The following is a 13,463-nucleotide window of genomic DNA, read 5'->3' on the forward strand; positions in this document are numbered from 1 at the left end:
GAAATGTGTTTGATCACATAATAATTGAATAAAATTTATAATATCCATATATTGGCACTCACTAACTCATTTAATGAATTAACTGATCAATGAATTTGTGCAAGTCAACTTATAAATATTTTTGATCTATAGACCAACTCACTGAAAGTTTTATAGCTTATTAAATATACTGACTAATGTTTTCTAATTTCGTATGCTGTAGATTTTATAAAGATAACTTTTCAATACTTCTTTTAACAATGTAATAAATAGTTCAATGCACAAAACAATTAGAAGTCTCCCAGTGGTTCAGTAAATTCAGGGGCTTACAACACTAAAATCTAATGTTACATTCTCAGTGATACAGATAGCTGCACATTATAATATTTTAACTGTATTACTGCTAAATCTTTAAAATAATGTTAATCACCTCCTTATTTCATTTCTGTTAGTCACGTATATCTAATTATTTTTCACAAATGGAATACAAATGACTTGTGTTTCAGACTACATTAATAAATTAACATTTGGTACAGCTGGTTTTATATCTCTGTACTTCGTGACATTTGACCTCTTGTATGATGAAGTCACAAGAAAGGCAACCTAGATTCTAATGTTACATTCTTTACATTATAGCACTGACAAGGTTCAGAAGTTACCTTTCACCACTCCTCTAAAATAACAGTGCATTTTAGTATGGAACAATTTAACATAATATTATACATCTTTCAAAAGCATCCCATATATATTCAATATTTCTAACTTTCAATATGGTGTATATCTTTATAAAATTCAGCAGTCCTACAGTTAATATTATAAGTATTTCACATAAAATCATATTTTTAGTGAAGTATTTTTAATAAACTAAAGATTTGTCCATGAATATATTGAGTATTTGTTTCAAATAGCTCATAGTTCATATGCAAAGTAATTTTCATGTTAAGATTCAAAATAATTTTCCTAATTTCAAAAATCTCAAACTTCCTTTGTGTAATCTTCAAAACTTCTTAAGCACATATCAAATGCTTTTTTTCAATAAAACTTTACATTTTATCTTTTATTTTCTCTATAATTTCTCAAAACAGGATTGGACAATTTGACTGACCTCATAACCCCTACAAAAAAAATCTAAATTCCACTTTTTTCTTTCTAGAATGACATCAAAATGTAACAAGAAACTACATTCTTTATCCTAACTTGAAGCTCATAACAATAAACATCTATATATAATCAAATTTTATTATTTTATTGCACTTTTAATTGCCCTTTGAACTATGTCTAATGACTGTACATGTCATTATAAGTTGTAAATCACTCGAAGAATGTTACGTTACTGAATTACGTTAGCCACGAGTTACAAGCTACTCATGTGTAGATCCTGAATCATTTTTATATTATAATTTTTTTATGTAATCTCTTATTTTTACATTGTTCTTACCTTTATAATAATAAATAAAGAATAAACCTGAAAAACAAGAAACAAACTACTTCCACAATCTTTTCTTTTGCTGTCAATTGTTAATAATATTTAACCTTACTTTTCTTACACTAATGAGGTGCAGAGTGGCTAGGGCATACCAGACTGTACTCAGCAGGTCAACTACATCCAAAACTTCCATTACATGGTATCATAATGTCTTCATCTCCAACCCAAGAATTAGGAATTAAAATCTCCACCAATTTCTAGGTACAAGACATAGATGAACACCCTAGAGCAATTTGGAACTGACCATCCATGTCTCAAGAGGATGGATTTAACTTGTGTGAGGACTTATGCTGATTGGTTCACTTGATTCCAACACTTCAATGCTGAGAACCAACATCCACATGAAGGTAGGATAAGGGTTCACAATCAAAAGGTGTGAACTACATATGCAACATATTAACTTCAGGTGGTATGTAATGAATAACAAGAAGCCATGTCAACTTTAAGATGTCAGTTTAACTTTACTGTATGTGTAAATGAAAAGCAGGAGGTTTGTTTGTTTGTTTAGAATTTTGCACAAAGCTACACGAGGACTATCTGTGCTAGCTGTCACTAAATTCAGCAGTGTAAGACTAGTGGGAAGGCAGCTAGTCATCACCACCCACTACCAAATCTTGGGCTATTCTTTTACCAACACATAGTGGAATTGACTATAACATTATAATGCCCCCACAGCTGAAAGGGCAAGCATGTTTGGTGCGACCGGGATTCGAACCAGCAACCCTCAGATTATGAGTCAAACGCCGTAAACCACTTGGCCATGACAGACCAACAAATGATTGAGTCATCATCAGTCATAGTCTTAGAAGGCTATGTCCATCTGCAAGGGAGCAGATCAACTACTGTTAAGGCAACATCACATCTACACCAGCAGAACATCACTGCCCTACTCTCAATTGAATAGTTATAGCCAACCTGTGTCAATGGAACCCATTCAGGAAGGGGGCTCCTTGATCCACCACTCCAGAGGCTTGAAACTGGCAAGGACTTTAACATTCCACTCAAGGAAGGGGTGAAAATGCACTGGAGATTCTGAAAGACCATCATTACCAGAGACAGTTCAGCAGAATACCACAATACCCTATTTTGAAAAGCAGACCACACCGAGTGCTTCATTCAAAGTATTTCAGGAATGGACACTATCCTTTTCTGGTCTACCCATGCAGTCCATGAGTGGTATGGTCTGGAACAAACATGTTTATGAAGCAATTATCATGGGATATATAATCTTCTAACAATCTTGTGAAAAACCCCATCTCTGTTGTAAGTGTGCACAGCCATGGACGAGACATTTGAGTCAACGTGGCATACAGTGTAGATTTTGATGTTATAGGATAACTGGTCATGTACCACTTGCTCCAGAGCAGGATCCATATGATAAAAGGGAAGAAAGAAAGGCTCATGAAAAAAAGGAAAATGAATCAAATTTAATGAGTTAAAGTCACACTGAAGTCTGGAGCAAAGCCATAGGTGAAAGATGAACCCCCAACATAGACAAGAGCATGATGTGATGAAGATATTGGGAGATGAATGTACAGGACACAGTCCACATGCCAGAACAGAGTAACTCCTCCAACAGAGGATTAAGAGAAAAATATGAGAAGACAAACTGAACAGAAGAAAACATGGAATAAAGTACAGGATGAAGAATGTAGAGAGGAGTAGGCCAAAGGGACCAGAAAGCAAATCCTATTTCTAAGGGAGAAGGATTGCCAGGGAATGAAAAAACAGTCATACTTACCCTATATGGTAGTATTATGTGCAATACCAAACCAAAGGGCCTAGACTGAACGGAGCATTCTTTTGGCATCTGGATAAGGATGGGAGATAGAAGGTAAAGAAATTGGAGAAAATAAGGAACAGCCCTCCAGAACTGCTATGATATTGAAAAGAAAGGAAAAACTGGAAGAAAGGAGAAGACAGGTAGAACAATAAAGGATAAGTAAAATGTCAAGGGCAAACCCAACAGATCAGTAACATTTGCTGGCCAAGAAAAGATGGAAATATATCTTAAGGAACAAATGAAACAAGGAGCATAAGAAAAGTTGTCTAAATGGAAGTAAAGTCAGGGCATGGAAAAGCACATTAAAGACCCAATCCAAAATGAACGTAAAAGCAAAGCAAGGATACGGAAAGTAAACACCCTATGGTAACTGAAAAACAGAAGAAACAGATTCTGAAGACCCACAATCAAAGAGACAGGAAAAAACTTCTAGTGCACAAGCCACCAAAAGAAATCCCCCACCAGCTGACAAAGAGCAGAGAACCTTAAACTTGAACAGGTACATTTCCGTGGAAGATAAACGAATGAAAGGAGTTACAGAAAAATGACTCTATCCATAAAACTTGATCTGCTTGTCAATGTATGAAGATGCAGGATGGGGAGTTTGGGATATAAAGCATGGGACTGAGGTTGACACAGAATGGAGGGAAACAGAAAAAGAGGGACAGGTGGTAAATGAAGTAGACATTGGAGCCTTATAAAATAATTTTGTGCTAGCCAGGCAGTGCAATCACAAGGACTTCTACTCCTTGTCAGATACCAGAGAAATCACTCAATGAACCAATTAAACAGGAGGGTACCCATAAAAGTATGTATGAGAACAATCCTGACTAAAGGCATTGACAGATAGTGTCTGTAGATGAAGTATATGCAACCAAAAGAGAGGCAACTATGTAATGAGGTTCATAGCAAAAACATTTATTTGGATAGAACTCCCTCGAATGCAAAGGTCCCTGAAAATGAATGGATCAAATGACCACTGCATGGGAGAGATTCTGCCCAAGCATGAAAGACATCTGCAAATGAGCTGAAAACACCAAGTACATGATGACATGCAATAAGACAAATGTGATGTGCATGGGCTAAGTGCAGAAGATCCAAAGCCCAAAAACAGAGACCTCCAGGGCCAGATGCCTCCTCAGAATAGCTGTGGAGATCCTTTGAGATCAAATGTATGAAACACACCAGAGAAGGGTGTATGTGAAACAAACAATAGGTTTAGAATCCAACCCCCAAAAAGGCAAAATAAACCTGCTGATCAAAAATTGTATAATCCTCCTGATGGAACAAAACAATGAACTAATCTTCAGGGGCATGAAAAGTTAATCTCCTTGTGTAAAGGTGAGGATAATAATACAGCAATAAACCTGAATATCAGAGGAATATAGTACTGTAAAATGGAGGATGAGGTAATAAACAAAGAGGTGACAGGAATAAAACAACACAAGTCTGAGAGAGAAATTCAAAGATTGAATATGGCCTAGGAGAATCCCCAAGGACATAAAAAAAATGAACAAAATCCTCATCAGCCAGTAAAGACTCAGTAGTTTTAGTTGGAGTCATGGGGGATTCCCAGGAGAAAGTTTGGACCCTATAACACGACATCCCATTGCACAACAACAGATAAATCAATTATCAGGTTTTCCACAGCTGAATCCATGAAAAATACTTGTCATTGTTATAACTCTCAAAATGGTAACATGAACTTCAGAATACATTGCACAAAAAAGTTTCACAAAATTCAATGCAGAAATAATGTGAAGTGAATTAACTGATAAATACAATAAAAGAATATGATGACTAAATTGAATGTAATTTGAAATGGACACTTCACATTAAGACTGTAAAATATGCAGTAATAAATAAAGAAAAAGAATGCTCAAACTTGAATGCTGCCAAAGGTTCAATAGAGGAGTGTAGAGAATCACATGTGTCATGTGAGCATGCTACTACTACTGAGGAGAGACATGTTGGAATACAGTAATTCCAACAAAAGGGGAGCACATAAGTTGTGGCATGCATAATGAAAAAGTTCACATATGGAAAGAGAACAGTGATGAAGTGGAATAGCTACTCTTGTGAGAGAAGGTAAGTACTTTATCAGAATTCTTGCTTGTTTATTCAGATCAAAATGTAACATAGCATATCAACTAACAGAAGAAAACTTTATATTGGTTATAGGTAATACATTACTGAACATAAAGAATTATTAACAAATCCTTAAAGAGAAGAAGTGAGAGGTAGGTGTGTCTCATTTTCTAGTTGATAGTTCTATAACCAAACAGAATTGAAAGCTCTAACAACAGTGATGATTTTATAATCACTTACTAGTGACATTTAATTTCACAATTTTTCAAGGAGTGGTAGATGCAAAAGAGAAGACAAAATGCCTAGAGAAAATATGTCATGTTTCACACCAGAGGAAATTCAGGATTTCTTTTATTATTGCATTGTAAAAATAAAAATCTTGAAACTTGCATATTATTAAAATATGGATTATTAGCTAAGATTTTCTGATAAAGTAATTGGTATAACTTATGCAAAAAGTAGTTTAATAAAATTGTGAATGTAAGACACTAACATTTTGTGTCATGGTCAGTAAAGGATATCTGGTGTGACAGGGTTAAGAGGATAGAATTCCAATGAATAATCAAGCTACTCTATTTTTGGTCAATCACTTCTTTAAAAAAAAAAAAAAAATCACTTTTGTATAGTTAGGGTAGGGTGGGAGTGAGTATCATTACCAATCCATTAGACTGAAGTCAAGTCAAATACACCAGAACATCACTGCACTAAAGGTCATACATTGTTATCCTGAAAGCATACAGTATTAATGCTATAGTTTCATAAGAGTGAAACTGATACAACCACTCTTGCTCATTTCTGTCCACATCATACATCAGTAAGTTTTATACACACCTTGCTACATATGAAAATAGTTAGATCTATTTCTATATTCTCTTCAAATAAGTATATGCCTGTTTTCTGGCTACAAGAGAAGAAGGCTAATCTGTATAACTAATACTGCATCAAATGTTTGGTCCAGTGGACATATTTTTGGCACCATTTCAGCTGAGCTCTTATACTCCCTAAAAGCATACTTTGATCAGTTGTCTTTACATTTATCTTCTCTCACACATGTGTTTCCATTTAAAACCATCTACATGTTAAAACAACAATCCTATTACATGAGACAAAAACTATAGCTGGTGACTGTATAGTCCTTTAGTATATCCATGCCAATAACTGAATAATGTTATGTTGTTGTGTTTTATTCGTTGTTACTTTTCCTTTTCATCATATAACAAACAAATCTGCATAATGAATCACTCTTTCTTATTCCTTTTCTTTGTTTCCGTTTCACAGTTTTTTAATTTTAAGTAATGGTAAAATACTGATGCTAGGATTATTTATTAGTAATTCAAGATACCAAAATTTGTCATTTGTTCTGAATTTTATACAATATCCAACATCTCCAACAATATCCAAATAATTATAGAAATTATAATTTACTTGATATTTCTAAGATCCACATGAATTTGATGGCACAATTTTCTATCAAGTTTCTCCATTCATTTGCAAAATCCCCCCAAACACATTTCAGAAAATGATATCTGTTCCCATGAACCCTGTCATTCTTTGTACACAGTCTAATTAATCTGTTCTCAACACACTAACACTGTGGTAAAGAAGATACTGGTTAATTTCTAATCATAACTGAAAGTAGAAGCTTGACATCCTAAATATCTGTGAAGATTTTTGCTTTGCATTAGCCCAAGCTAAAGGATGTGGTAAAGATAACATTTTCCTCATACTTAAGACTTTAAGTAAGCAATTAGAAAAATTTAAATTGGCACTTGTAAATTTCTCTATAAAAAACACTGAAAAGATTGTGTTAACAAACATTTGCAATTGTTGCAAATACTATCAATTTAACAGAAGAAAATATAAAGTTTAAACAAATTACTGTGAAGTGGAAAGGTAAAAAGATTGAAGATTAGCAAAGATGTTCTGCCAAAAGTTACCAAGTTGAGCAATAAGTAGAGCAACATCTAATTCAAGATGTTCTGTCAAAAGTTACCAAGTTGAGCAGTAAGTAAAGCAACATCTAATTCACCAAATTTTTTAAATCTAAATCAATGTAATTATTTGTACATAGGTAGCATTACAATATTTTGACTGTTGAGGCTCTAACATATTTTCAAATTGCATTGTGAGTTACGATGTTGATATTACTTCTAAAAACCCCTTCTTAATTTAAAACAATTAGGCCTACAAGAGTCTATACTTTGAAGGACATCTTTAGAAAGGAATAGTTTAAGAAAATCATAAAAATACATGTTAAAGAAACCTATAATACTATTTTTGATAAATACCACAGTTTCAACCAAATAAATAAAGCTACCAAAGTATACATGTAATGTACTGAAACAGACAAGTATGAGTTCTTAATTGTGATCAATCTTTTTAATACCACAGATGTAGTAAACAAATTCAAGAAATTAACAGACAGCAACAACTATCAGTTCTTCTTATTCTGTCCCTCATAGAACAACGTTAGCTTGCTGCAAAACTACAAGTCCATGTTGGAAGTCTCCTTGATCAAACAACATGTTTAATATATTAACTATTTGAAGTCCCATCTAGAAGAACAAATGATATTGAGTAAATGTTTTAATATTTTATCACATTTTATCCATATTAAACAATTTGATTAATAATTGCATTAAACTATTAAACACAAAATCAAATTATGGAGATGTGTTTCAACTTTCCCCGTAGTGAATTAGAAACTTGTCAAAAAGGGTTTTTGTTTTAATATATGCAGAACAGTTACACTGCAACAGAATAACAATTTTTAGAATGACAATTTATTCCATACATGCTTACTCATAATTCTAGCCTTAAACTAAATTTATCAATGCACGATTGGATGTGATGTCTTAAGAGAGTAGAAAACAATTGGAAACATACAGAAGATTTAACCATTTCACTACATGCAGGAGTTATGAAGTTAATTCAAAATTTCACTAAACTACATTATTATAAATGTATACAAATAAACCTGACATTAAAATGGAGTTAGTGAATCAAATTTTGATGTAAGTTTTTAATTAAAAATAACAAATAAAATCTTCAATCTCTTCTAGTGAGAGAACTGTGACATCTGCTATCTGGGTCTTAGATATCTGTTTACCACTTTTCTTTGAAATACGAAGTTTAATGTAATTTAATCTTTCTAATAAACTTTGCCATAGTAATATCTATAGTATAATCTTCTTTGTTCATGGATACATAAACTAGAGAGTGAAACACACTAGCTACACCTACAAGTCAATATTCTCTTTCACAAATTGGCAATGATTTTCTGTGACATTTTATATCATTTAAAAACAAACAGAAATGCAAAGTTTTAATATCTATTTTGTTTTCACAGTATTAAGATAGAGAAGGTTACTGAAATAATTAAAGCTCTTATGGGATAGTTAGAAAGCCAGTTAGATTATAACGTAACATTCTGAGACAAGGTGAGGCTCATTAGTCTATTAAATCCAGTCCTTATCATTCATATACTTATCAAGCTTTTCCTAAAACTCACTTAAACTTACTGCTTCTATAACAGGGGTTCCCACCCTTGGGGGGTCCCAAAGCCTTGGCAGGGGAGTCGTGTAGCCTTGTTAGAAGTAGCTTGGAATAACATTAATTTTATTTCATCAATTACATTTTCATGCTCTTACATTTTTTTTTGTTTCGGTGCAAAGCAAAACATGTGCTACATTAGTTCAATGTCATTAGGTGATATTATGGGTGTATGTATGCGTGCCTGTGTGAATGTGTATGTGTCTGCAACTGTATGTATGTGTGTACTAGTAAGTAGCGAGTATGTGAGTGCACGTGCATGTACGTATGCTTGTGTGTCTGTTTAGCTGTGATTAAGTGTGTGTGTGCTCCCTGTCGACACGTGAGTCACATGTCCATTGCTGATTGGTGGATGACGAATCGCACGACTGGCCACACTCCCTTCCCTCCCAATACTTACCCCATCATTACTCTACCTGCACCCCCCACAAGTAGTCAGTGTAAGATATACAGGCAGGATAAGTAAGCAGTAGAGGTGAGTTGTGTCCATGGCTAAACGGTGCAGATACTCAGAATGCTACCTCAACATTGGCTTCAACACTGTGCTCGCCAACGACGGCATCGAGAAACCACAGTGTGTTTTGTGTCATGCTGTCCTGAGTGCAGAGTTAATGAAACCATCAAAACTCAAGCGTCATCTTGAGACGAAACATCCAGAACACACAAAGAAGGGTTTGGATTTCTTCAAACGGCATGAACGGTGTCTTAAAAGCCAAAGAATCGATAGAAGTGGGTCGTTTCAGCAGCAGAGTGCAGCCGTAGTGGAAGCTTCATATGAGATTGCATTCAAAATTGCTAAACAAAAAAAGCCTCAAACGATTGGAGAAACACTTCTTAAACCCTGCATGATGAAAGCAGTAAATCTTATTCTTGGAGAAGCCAGTGCAAAGAAGATGCAGCAAGTATCCCTGTCAAATAATACTATACAGAGGCGCATTTCTAAAATGTCTATGGATGTGAAGGAACAGGTTTTGACTGAAATCAAGGGTTCCCCTTTGTCTCCTTTCAGCTCAACGAGTCAACAGATGTGAGTTCATGTTCTCAGTTGCTTGTCTTCGTGAGATACATTAATTCAAGTGACATCAAAGACGAATTCTTATTCGGCAGTGCACTTGAAACCACAACAAAAGCTATTGATGTCATGGAAAAAGTTTCAACTTTTTTCAAGACGAAGATCTTCAATGGGAAAACGTTGCTTGTCTTCGTGAGATACATTAGTTCAAGAGACATCAAAGACGAATTCTTATTCTGCAGTGCACTTGAAACCACAACAAAAGCTGATGATGTCATGGAAAAAGTTTCAACTTTTTTCAAGACGAAGATCTTCAATGGGAAAACGTGTGTGGGGTTTATGCGGATGGGGCACCGGCTATGCTGGGATCGAAATCAGGATTCCAGTCGAGAGTGAAGAAGCTAGCACCTCAAGCAAAGGGCATCCACTGCATGATTCACCGATATGCTCTCGCCAGTAAGACTCTCCCTGCCTCTCTGCAGGAAGTGCTTGAATCTGTAATCAAAATTGTAAATTATGTGAAGACTCAAGCACTCAACACTCGCCTATTCAAAGAAAAGAACTATGCAAAGACATGAATGCTGACCACGAAGTCCTTCTCTCCTACACAGCAGTACGTTGGTTGTCGAAAGGAAACGTTATTAATCGTGTCTTTGAAATGAAAGATGAAATAAAGCTATTCCTGGAGACTCAAGAAAAGAAAGATCTTGTAGCTCACTTCCGAAGATGAAGCATGGAATAAAAGGGTTGCGTACCTAGCCGACATTTTTGACCAGCTGAACAAGCTCAATTTGAAGCTTCAAGGAAGGGAAACACATGTTCTACTTTTTCAAGATAGTCTTCGGGCCTTTGTTTCCAAACTGCAGAACTGGCATCGGAAAACCAATCTTGGAAACATCGCTATGTTTGAAAAACTTTGTGGAATGACGGATGAGTCTCAGATCCAACTGGATCAGTTCCTCAAGGATGAGATTACCGAACATCTTCAGTCTCTAGAAAAGGAAGTCGAGCGTTACTTCCCTGAGCTATCACAGGAACAGGAGGCCCTGGTAAGGAACCCATTTTGTACTGAACTTGATGTATCCAGCATCCTAGATGATATCCAAGATGAATTTCTGGATCTAAAAAACGACTCTTCAGCTCGTGATCTCTTCAAGGTGAAATCCGTGACTCAGTTCTGGTGTGCTATGTATCAGTCATACTCCAAAGTCAGCATGATAGCTTTACGTGTCCTTGTTCTATTTGCTTCTACCTACTTGTGTGAGGCAGAATTTTCCACTCTTGTCAATATAAAAACAAAGAATAGGAACAGATTGGATGTTGGAGATGACATGAGACTGGCTCTAACAAATGCTCGGCCACATCAGGCATCTCACTAGCTGGATTGGATAGCTGTTCAAACCTATGTTAATATTATTTTAAGAAATATATGTTCTTTTTGTGAATTCAGGTTGGACCAATGTGATTTAATTTGCTAATAAATAATTACAGAATTTTTAAATATTTTTTTTAGATGTTTCTTTCCCTCTCCTCACAGAAAATAAAAGAAAAATTAAGCTGCTGATAGTAAGCCCCAAGTCGGGGGTCACATGGGTTTCAAACTTTTAGGTAAGGGGTCGCAAGTGCCAAAAGGTTGGGAACCCCCTGTTCTATAACATCCAAAGACCAACCACCCTGTTAGACAAATGAAACTGTCTTAGCTGAAGATGACAGTTATCATGCCAAAATGTATATTGTGTGTATCTCAAGTCCTAATATTTTCATTGTGATGTATGAAAAAAGATGAGGCATCAACACTATCAATTCCCTTTACTATTTTAAACACCTCAATCAAATCCCTCTTCTAACTCTTATTTTTTCAAGAAAAAACAATTTGAGAAATTTCAGCCTTTCTTCATATTACAACTCCTCCATCCTAAACACCCTACTAGTAACCCTTTGCTGAACCCTTTACAATAATTCCATATCATTCCTAAGGTAAAGCACCCAACACAAAACACAATATTCTAAATGCAGCTTAACCAATGACCTGTACAATGCAATTACAGCCTTTTTAGACTAGTATTCAATATTTCTGTGGATACAACCTGAAATCCTATTTGCCTTACCACTAGCAACAGCACACTGCTTGGATGGCTTAAGAGAATGATTAACCTCTACACCAAGATACATTTCTTTCATGACACTCTTAAGGTTATTCCCATCTGAATTATACTCATAATTCAAATTACAGTTACTCACATGCATTATTTTGCATTTATTATAATTAAAACTCATCTGCCATTTATTTGGCCAACTTGCTAAATGATCTAAATCCTTTTGTAAACCGGCAGCATCCTCTTCACAGCCAGCAAATTTAAGTAATTTATTTACTATTCCTTCATCTCTATCAATGATGTCAATCAAAAAAGAGCAAAGGTTCTAAAACTGAGCCCTGGGGTATCATACTTTGTGACATTTTGAATGAACTCCATTTGTAACAACTCTCTGCTTTCTTCCATCCAGACACTCTTCTCTCCAATATGCTAACTTATCACCCACACCTACAGATACAATTGTTTTTACAAGTCTTTTATGTGGCACTTTGTCAAATGCTTTCTTAAAATCCAGATACACCAAATCTACACCATTATCCTCACCTATATACACAGTAACATTTTCTAAGAATATCAAAATATTCGTAATGTGAGATTTTCCCTCAGTGAAACCATATTGACTACCTGATACAATTGTGAACTTTATTAAATGATTCTGAAAATCATCTTTTAACAGACTTCCCAAAACTCTTCCCATAACTGATGTAGAAATAATTGGTCTATAATTACTGGAGCAGTTTTTATCACCTTCCTTGAAAAGAGGAGTAACACAACCTAGCTTCCAGTATTCTAGTACCTACCCACTACTCAAAAACTGATAAAAAATAATAGTAAGTGGTCACATTTCCAATCTTTAATATTCTTCAAAACCCTTGGGGAAATACTGTTTTGCCCAGAAGCTGTTCTAAAAACATCCAGATTTTCTTAACCAGCTCAGAATTAATGTAGCTGTACTGTTTGATATTTCCATTTATCAACTGTTTAAGATGTGCAGTACTGCTTAAATATTCTCTAGTAAAAATTGAAGAAAAGGCAAAATCTAATAACCCAGCCATTTCATAACTAACAGATACTAGCCTTCTTTTGTCAACTTTCAAGGGTCCTACCTCAATCCTAAGTTTTTGTTTATGCTTTGTGTCTTTAAAGAAATCCTATTAATTTTCATATTTTCAGCCAACCATTTTGATTTCCGAATTTTCTGCTCACAAACTCTCTTAATCTTCTAAATCTCTTGTCATACCAATCAATTTAAATTTCTTAAATTTATTATGCTTTTTCTTTTTTTATCTCTTAAACTCTTTGTGAGCCAAACTAGTTTTATTTTATTTTCAGCCACTCTTTTCTTTCTATAAGGAATATCTTTACCTTGAATATTTAAAAAAAATTATCTTTGAAAAATTTCTACATCTGATCAGTATCTCTAAATAACTGCTCCCCAGTTCAAAACAAATAATTCTTATTGCATCC

The 13,463-nt window shown here is 34.8% G+C and overlaps 1 protein-coding gene across 10 annotated transcripts in view; it reads right to left on the reverse strand.

The window, feature by feature from the left end:
• The window catches only part of Gcn2 (eukaryotic translation initiation factor 2 alpha kinase Gcn2), a 159,706-nt gene that overhangs the window by 109,112 nt on the left and 37,131 nt on the right, over positions 1-13,463 (reverse strand). The gene's annotated exons all lie outside the window — the stretch shown is intronic.

This window comes from Tachypleus tridentatus, chromosome 4, assembly GCF_004210375.1.
Source record: "Tachypleus tridentatus isolate NWPU-2018 chromosome 4, ASM421037v1, whole genome shotgun sequence".
Taxonomy (NCBI): Eukaryota; Metazoa; Arthropoda; class Merostomata; order Xiphosura; family Limulidae; genus Tachypleus; species Tachypleus tridentatus.